We start from the raw sequence: 9,676 nt of genomic DNA, 5'->3' as shown, positions 1-9,676 counted from the left end.
TCAATGCAAATTAAGAGTAGATTGATTTGATTTATAGAGGAATCTAAGGAGAATATTCCTTGAATGTGTGCATTTAAAGTAAGATTTGATTGTAAATTTTTCCTGACACAAAATGTTACCTTGCTTCCTTTCCCTACTTTGGTGTTTTTTAAATAGATATTTGTCATCTTGCAATGGCACCCCACTCCAGTACTCTTGCCTGGAAAATCCCATGGACAGAGGGGCCTGGTAGGCTACAGTCCATGGGGTCACAAAGAATCGGACACGACTGAGCAACTTCACTTTCACTTTTTACTTTCATGCATTAGAGAAGGCAATGGCAACCCACTCCAGTGTTCTTGCTTGGAAACTCCCAGGGACAGTGGAGTCTGGTGGGCTGCCATCTATGGGGTCACACAGAGTTGGACACGACTGATGCGACTTAGCAGCAGCAGCAGCAGTGTACTGCAAAACTTATGACCAGCATTTTTGGAAGAATAGAACAGAATAGAATAGGATAGGGTAGGATAGGATAGCATAAGAGAGAATAAAATATCAGAATTCATCATACATAATAAAGTTTGATAATGGAACATTTTATAGCTGTGAGTATATTCATGTGCATATTTTATATATGTATATGTGTACTGGGTTGTAATGCTAGAGATGTTTTTTTATAGTGGATTTTGGTTAAAAAGTTGAGAGCTTACCTTGATGAGTATTGGGGAAAAGAGGGGTTGAATTTCTAGTCCTCCTAGATCACCCTCAGGGTCTGGAATTTCTCTCTTCACCCCTGTGCCCCTGGGGGTTCCTTTGCTGATCCACCCTAAGAACCACGGGTCACATGTCCTCACAGTGATACACTGGCAGACGGGGTACTGAGATGAGGAAGGCACAGGCCGCACTTCACTGTCATTTTCATAGCCCACTACACCAGCAGCTAGTTCACCCTGCACCTTGAAAACAGTGGCTGGTGCATAAGAGAAGCTTGGCAGATGTGTGTTGCCTGAATGAGTGACCAAATCCGGACAGCAGGGTTGCATGTCCGAGTGCTCTGAGATGTGAGGAGTGCTCTGAGATGTGAGGAAGCACAGTGCAATTGGGGAACCGAAAGAAACTCAGTGAAAGTGACCTCAGTGGCTGTTCTGCCAGCTCCCCCTCCCGCCTGAGCTTACAAAGACTGCTCATCAGGGCATAGAAGGTTTTGGAGCAGACCACTCCTCCCCAACTTTTTCAGTTGTTGTTCAGTCGCTCAGTTGTGTCTGACTCTTTATGACCCCATGGACTGCAGCATGCCAGGCTTCCCTGTCCTTCACTATCTCTTGGAGCTTGCTCAAACTTATGTCCATTGTGTTGGTGATACCATCCAACCATCTCATCTTCTGTTGTCCCCGTCTCCCCCTGCCTTCAGTCTTTCCCAGCATCAGGGTCTTTTCCAATGAGTCAGTTCTTCGCATCAGGTGGCCAAAGTATTAGAGTTTCAGCTTCAGCATCAGTCCTTCCTTCAGGACTGATTTCCTTTAGGATTGACTAGTTTGATCTCCTTACAGTCCAAGGAACTCACAAGAGTCTTCTCCAACACCACAGTTCAAAAGCATCAATTCTTCGGCAGTCAGAATTCTTTTATGGTCCAACTCTCACCTCCATACATGACTACTGGTAAAACCATAGCTTTGACTATATGGACCTTTGTTGGCAAAATAATGTCTTTGCTTTTTAATAGGCTATCTAGGTATGTCATAGCTTTTCTTCCAAGGAGCTTATAATTTCATGGCTTCAGTCACCATCTGCAGTGATTTTGGAGCCCAAGAAAATAAAGTCTGTCACTGTTTCCCTTGTATTTGCCATGAAGTGATGGGACAAGAGGCCATGATCTTAGTTTTTTGTATGTTGAGTTTTAAGCCAGATTTTTCACTCTCCTCTTTCACCTTCATTAAGAGGCTCTTTTGGTCCTCTTCACTTTCTGCCATAAGGGTAGTGTCATCTGCATATCTGAGGTTATTGATATTTCTCCTGGCAATCTTGATTCCAGCTTGTCCTTCATCCAGCCTGCCATTTCACATGATGTACACTGGATATAAGTTAAATAAGCTGGGTGACATTATACAGCCTTGATGTACTCCTTTCCCAATTTGAACCAGTCGTTGTTCTATGTCCAGTTCTACCTGTTGCTTCTTGACCTTCATACAGGTTTCTCAGGAGGCAGGTAAGGTGGTCTGGTATTCCCATCTCTTTAAGGATATTCCACAGTTTGTTGCGATCCATGCAGTCAAAGGCTTTAGCATAGTCAATGAAGCAGAAGTAGATGTTTTTCTGGAATTTTCTTGCTTTTTCTATGACTCAACAGATGTTGGCAATTTGATCTTTGGTTCCTCTGCCTTTTCTAAATTCAGCTTAAACATCTGAAATTTTTGGTTCACATACTGTTGAAGCCTAGGTTGGAGAATTTTGAGCAATGTTTTGCTAGCATGTCAAATGAGTGCAATTGTACAGTAGTTTGATTATTCTTAGGTATTGCCCTTCTTTGGGATTTGAATGGAAACTGACATTTTCCAGTCCTGTGGCCACTGCTGAGTTTTCCAAATTTGCTGGCATATTGAGTGTAGCACTTTAACAGTATCATCTTTTAGGATTTGAAATAGCTTATTTCCTCAGGGCCATGAGCTCACCTGAAGACAGGACCATCTACCTTACTCAGTGAGAAATGCTAGTTATCTCAAAGACTTCAGAAAAATCCCAGCAACCCTGTAGAATTGTCCATTTCTGGGAGACTGAGAGTCAGGCAGTGATAGGCTGGGTGTTGAGGTCAAGCAAGGCTGGGCTTGTCAGAGAGACAGATGAAGAGGACTGTCCCAGGAGCATCACCATAAGCAGCCACAGCTCCTTCCCTTGTGCAGTCACCACTTAAAGAAATTCCTCCCCATGGCTCCTTGGAGACTCCTGCCCTTTGGCTTTGTGCCCCCAGGCTTGTGGTGGCATTAAAGTGCTGCTCCTTGTCACTAGGCTCTTGTGGTTCTAAGTGCGGTGGAGGCAGCTCTGAGGCGTGACTAGATCCCTCATCCTGGGGTCCTGCCACGTGGGTCCTATCTGAATTCCTGCCCTCAGAAACTGGATTTGAGGAAATCCCATAACATGAGTTAAGGAAAACTGGGGAGAGGGAAAGCTCAAGAGGCCAAAGGAGAGCCCCAAGACACAGGCAGACATTGTCACATTCCCCCATCCTGTTATCATTCCTGGTATCAGGGTGAATGGGCTCACAGGGTTCACCAAGTCGCTGAAGGAAGACACATGCTCCTGGGCTCCAGGCAGAGGAGATGTGCAGGCATTACCTGGAGCGTTGTGATGCCTCCTGGGAGGCGGTGGTAGAGAGGAAGCCTCAGTCTGCATGAACATGAGCTTGGGTGTAGCCCCTCCTGCTGGGAGAGGAGGCTTGGTACCAGCTAGCTGATCAACGCCACAATGCAGAGAGCTTCCAGGGACTCATTCCAGGGCTACCGCCCTTTACACTGTGACCTGCGGGCAGCTGCACACTCATTAGCATTCATGTCTGCCTCTGGCACAGCCCACTGAACACCAGCCAGCTGGCTGAGACCCTTCGTGTGCAAAGAGAGTCTGTGTTGTGCAAGAGTTCAGATAGTCTTGCATGTGTACTGATGGCTTCAGCTGTAACTGCCGCTCAAACCAAGAGCTGAGACTCTGTGACTGGACTCACGCCAGTCTCTGCAACGTGAACTTGGAGTAGACCGGGAGGGAGAAGGCAGAGCAGGAGACAGAGCAGCTTTCCCTTGCTGCTCTCACAGTCAGAGATTTGGTTGTGACATTTCATTCTGTGTTGTTCTATCATTTTATTTTCTTGAGGTGAAACAAACATCTGGTGCGCAGATCTTCATACATTTTAAAGGCCTCTCCCAGCCTCTGCACTGTTGTAACGCCGCCCCTTTCCTTCCCGCATGTTCATTTGAATATGAACTTAATGGACGCTAAATAAGTCAGCAGAGTTGCTCTTTTTCATGCGGTTGAGCAGATGTGTTTCTGAGGAAATGTGCTTGTATGGGCAACCTAAGCCTCTCCACCCAGACAGACCACAGGCGCAGCCGGCCTCTGGCACCCAGGAGAGTGCTCCAGCCACCTATCTGGGGGAATTGAAAGTGTAAATGGCACCCAGCCTCCTCTGTAAAGTTTCCTCCCCCCCACCCTCTCCCTTCCTCTGTATGCTAAGGACCCTGGGGTTCTTCAGTAAGGAAGGGACGGCCCCTGCCCTTGAGTGGTACCGACCAGTCCATTGCAGAAAAATCATCTGTCCTCAACAGACTTGATGGATTAAAAGCAGGGATTGATCTTTCAAGTTCCACCCTAAGTTCCAGCACTTTAGGAGATTCCTGGAAAAGCAGGACAGGCCAGGGAATGCTCCGGGTTGACTCATCCTTGGGTTGAAAAATTCTTGCCTAAAGTCTGACATTCCCAGTCTAAGACTTGAGAAGACTCGTGGAGGTTCTTGAGGGCAGCTAAAAGCTGGAGCAATCACCTGGGCTGGCTTTGTCCCCTCTCCCCTACAAAGGACTGTTGCTGAAGCTGTGTTGTGAGGGACCCTGGTGTGTGTGTGCGTGTGTGTTGCTCAGTTGTATATGACTCTTTGAAACTCCATGGACTATAGCCTTCCAGGCTCCTCTCTGTTCATGGGATTTTTTCAGGCAACAATATTGGAGTTGGTTACCATTTTCCTCCTCCAGGGAATCTTCCTGACCCAGGGATAGAACCTGCATCTCCTTCACTCCTGAATTGCAGGCAGATTCTTTACCTGCTGAACAGTCAGGGAAGCCACATGCAACCTGGGCTCAGGCACAAAGCAGCCACAAGCTGGGCGTGGGCTTTCAGGGTGTCTGTCTTCCCAGTCAGGCAAGCGTTCCCAGTATCAGGTGCAGCTTGATGTAGGAGAGAGACAGAGCTCCCAGACAGTGAGCCTGGCCCTGCTTGCTCCTATTAACCCAGTCACTTAGCCCTCTCTGGACTTTCCTCTCCTCATCTACATGGCAAAGGGGTTGAAGCAGCTGACCTCAAAGCTATTCACAGATTTAAAACTCCACAGGGAATTTTCTCTCCTCTAAACTCTGCCCACCCCATAGAATTGTTCTGTGACTGGCCCGAGGTACATCAGAGCCCTGCAAGCTGCAAAGCACTGGACACACCAGCCTTTCCAGGGACGATGATTCTGGGAGCCCTGTTTGGTCCAGAAATCCTCCCAGATACTGTTCTTAATGGATTTGCCAGACTCTTAGATCAGCGATTTAACAAAAGCCTGGCTGAGCCCGGATTAGGTTTCTGGGAGCCAGGACCTGGGGGGCCTGTCCGGTTGAGCCACTTTCTCAGAGCCACGTGACTCTCACAGACCAGGAGGCAGGCGGGGTGGGGGGCCCTCCCTCATGTCTGTCCCCTGCTCTGAAGTCCTGTGCACAGTGACATTGAGCAGCAGTGCACCTAAAAGGGACGCCCGACTGAAGAGTGGTGGGTCACTCACGCCCACCAGTGGTCAACACACTTCGCACAGAGTGAGGGGCCCCAGTCCAGACCGGCAGGTTCCAAGTTGGCTGTCACATTTGGCCATCTTCTCTGGAACCCATGACTTTGCCCCCAGGGAGGCAGGAGGAACAGAGCTGTGAGGAGAACCCTGTAGTGGCTGCCATGATGTATGATGTTTCTGCCACATTTACCTAGAAGGGCTTCAAAGTGCAGGCAGCCCCAGAAGGTTTCTAGGGGAAGTTCTTGTATCTCCTTGGAAAATCCCATTTAGCTGGAAAAACAAAAAACAAAAACAGCAAGGTGTTTACCGCTTACACGTGCAAGATCTTGTTTAACTTGCACACTTCTCCAAGGGGCAGACTTACAGCATCGTCATCCCCATCTTACAAGGTAGGAAACGGAGCACAAAAATGTTAAATGACTTACTCAAGGTCACAAATGTTTGACCCCAAGTATATCCAATATCAGAGTGCATGCCCTTAACCACTAAGCCACATCTCCTCCAGAGTGGGAATAAGTCACCTTGGTTTGTACACGTAGACCAGAGGCCACTTTTGACTTGAGATACTGCTTGGCAGCCAAGGTGGAAAGAGTCCTTGGTTGGTGAATTAAATACACAATGAACAAAGACCCCATAACTTTGGAGAAATGAGCTACCAAAGCAACTTCAGATACAACAAGGAATTAGACTTTACTGATGGTGTTCTAGACCTTGAAGCAGTCAGTCCAGGGGGAGAGGGTGCACCCCTGGTTTAATATCTTAGCCCAACCAGAGTCAATGTCAGGCCAGGGGAAACTCCATGTTGAAGTAGGGGGCGCTCTGGTGAAGCCCACCCTTCTCACCAGATTCCTTCCCATTGTCAAGCCTACTAGTTATGGATTTTTTTTTTTTTTTTACTAAGAAAGGAGGCAGCCTAGTATTTTTCAATTTGCTGAAAAATCACACGGTGAGTTAATGCTAGAGCTTGCAGTACTCCATATGTGTGGCTGGTCAGAGATGGGCCTCCCAGGTATGAACCTTTGGTTATTTTGAAAGCACTTTGGCTCAAAGCTGGATGTTCTGGAGTTGGCCTTAGTGGGCTGATGCCATACCACAGACTAAGCTAGGAACAAGTGGGATACCAGCACATGGGTATTCACAGCCCTCTCCCAGGGACAGGGGAAGTAGGCCATCATCAGGCTTAGGGAAAGGAGTTGAGAATGTTCATATCTCTAAAGGTACTTGACCCACAATGAGGGTAGCAGCTGGGAGCTCTGTGTCAAGGGAAAGGGGTGTTTAAATCCAGGCTCTCTCCTCAGAGTTTCTCAAACCCAGTTAACCCTTTGGCTTATAGGAAAATAAAGCTGACAACTTTCAGAGACAGCCAGTACGTGTGATGCAGCAAGAATAGAGGTACTGAACCTGAAGCCAGTTCTTCACAGTTATTATTAGCATCCATGTCCCTCATCATTATGATTTTATTCTGTTATTTAAAGAACAGGAGAAGTTACCAGACACATTGATCATGGGAGTGATCAAACACACCATTCCTGGCTAAGAACACTGCCTTGGTCATAGCCTCCAAGGAGAGAAGCGTCCTCAAGGCATTGCTCATCCAGACTTTGCCGTGTTTTGACCACACCATCCTTTGGCCACGTGTGATTGGACAGAGGAGGATGCTTGGCCCAGGACCACCATGCATGGACTGACTGGTATTGTCAGATGTGGTCCAGCTGGATCAAAGATCATTCAAGTTAGATCTTTCTCTCTTTGGGAGTTGATTTTGGAAATGAAGAGAAAACGAGCCAGCTGGTAGCAGGACAAGAATCATGGAGATACACTTAGAAGAGGGGTGTGAAGATTGTTATCGCTGAGTCACGCTTATGCTGGAAATCCAGGACCAATGGTTCTGAACCCAAACGCCTGTGCACACGGGCTGGCAGCTACCCTCACAGGTGGGTACCATATTGTGTTCAAGGTGGAGGATGTAACTTTTGTTGTAACTGAAGATATATGTTGTTACAACAGTGCACCTCAGACAGAATGTTGAGGGAAGTGCTTCAACATGTAGAATGGGAGAATCCCAAATGGGCACATTGTATGGGAGAGGTGTGAGAGGTATAGCGCACTGACAAGCATGGGCAAAGGAACCTCGTGTTTCCTAGGGTGTGTGCAGACTTGGTTTTGTGAGTACAGAGCACAGTTGGGGCCATAGCAGTTATCCTCAAATGAAAACACAGGCTTGAAGAGTAATCAAGTGAATGATATAAGTGGGGATGTAATTTAATCCCTTTGAAGCCTTGCCAAAAATTCTAGCGTTTGAACGTGCACCATGGAATTAGTCAGGACCCTTTTAGTTTTAAGTGACAAAGACTGAACTCAAATTAACTTACAAGGGAATTCATGGCTCATATAATTAAAAAATCTAAAGGATGGAACTGATTTTGGTCCTGGCTGGATCCAAATGTGCAGTATCATTGGAAATTAGGGGTAGCTAATTTCCTGGTAGCTCAGTCGGTAAGGAATCTGCCTGCAATGCAGGAAACCCAGGTTCAGTCACTGGGTCGGGAAGATCCCCTGAAGAAGGAAATGGAAACCCACTCCAGTATTCTTGCCTGGAAAATCCCAAGGACAGAAGAGCCGGGCAGACTACAGTCCATGGGGTCACAAGAATCGGACATGACTTAGTGACTAAACCATTGGAAATTAGTATCTATCTCTTACTCTTGCTTTCCCCCAATAGGCTTTATTCTTTGGTTGGCAGCAACTCCCACACGTGACATGATGGCAAGCACTGGCTTCATGTTTCATGCTTACCTCCCCCCAGCTGGAGAGCCTCAGCAGAATAAGAGTAATTCCCTAGCAATACAGCCCAAGTTCCAGGGATGGCTCTCATTGGTCCACCTTGGGACATGTATCCATCCCTGAACCAATCACTGAGGCCAGGGAAAAGCAGCAACCTAATTGGCCTGGCCTGAGTCCTGTGCTGCAGCTTTGGATCTAGGGCAAGATGTCAGTACCAGAAGACGGCTTAAATTAACAATAGAAAAATGGTTGTCCCTGGAGACATGTTGAATAGGCAGTCACACTAGATATCCACCTCGGCCCCAAACAAAGTAGTTGATGACAATCTCTCTGAGGTAATGATCCTTGAACTCCTCACATGAACCTTCTTGAATGCTGAATGACTTTCTGATTCCAGTGTCCATGAAAACTAACTATAATTTAATGGCAGATTTATCTATCAGGGTTCTTATTAACAAACAACTAACTCACTCTAGTATTCTTACCTGGAAAAGCCCATGGACAGAGGAGCCTGGTGGGCTACAGTCCATGGGGTCGCAAAGAGTTGGACATATCCCAGTGACTAAACAATGACAACTCACTCTACTTTGTTTAAATAGAAGAACAATGTATGAGAGGCTATTAGTGGCTCACAGACTCTCCGGCAGAGTTAGAGAAGAGGGCTTGAGGCTCTGCAGCTGTAAACCCTGGTCCGGTCACAGGCTTGATCCCACTGCCTCTGGCTCCTGTTACTGGGAGTATCTCTCCCTGCCCTGCCGCCTCTGGGGGCTCCACACTCTTTGCCATGCTTCTCCCCGATCACAAAGATGCAGTCCTGTGTGGCAACTGCTCCCTTGCTTTTTCCTCTTCTATTTAAGTTTCACGTTGCTGCATCCAACTGGCAGAGCCCAGGTCACATGTCTGTGTCTGAGCTGCAGAAGTGATTTGGGAAACTGAGTTCTGATCTCCATCCTAGTGAGGCAATGGCCCTACCATGGCCTATTTCCGTAACTTAGGAAGGCTATTCAAATGATGCTGGGCTGGCACCAATATGACCCCCATCCACTACACCACACTCCAAATAGTCAGGTCTTCTGCATCTTCTGGGTTCTGGAGAGATCACACAATGGAGCTAATGTTCTTTATCTCCATAAGTGGCTTCCCAGTAGATCTGTATCTGATTTTTGTGACCAATGGAACCCAGTTAATGTGGGTAATTTGGCAATGTAATTTAGATAAAATTTAGCTTGGGGATAAGTGTTTCCTTGCCAGTAAGATTGGATTGCCAGAGCTCATGATTTTTTCGCCAAAAAGAAAGCCTTCAGTGGGTCTCTTGATGGTCCCTGTAAAACATGCCTCATGAAGCCCTCCCAGGAGTGCCAGCCCACAGGCATTTAATAGGCCTTTTCACAGAGC

The sequence above is a fragment of the Oryx dammah genome, unplaced genomic scaffold, assembly GCF_014754425.2.
Source record: "Oryx dammah isolate SB20612 unplaced genomic scaffold, SCBI_Odam_1.1 HiC_scaffold_18, whole genome shotgun sequence".
Classification (NCBI taxonomy): domain Eukaryota; kingdom Metazoa; phylum Chordata; class Mammalia; order Artiodactyla; family Bovidae; genus Oryx; species Oryx dammah.
The sequence above is the reverse complement of the archived record's forward strand: the minus strand, read 5'-3'. Positions refer to the sequence as shown.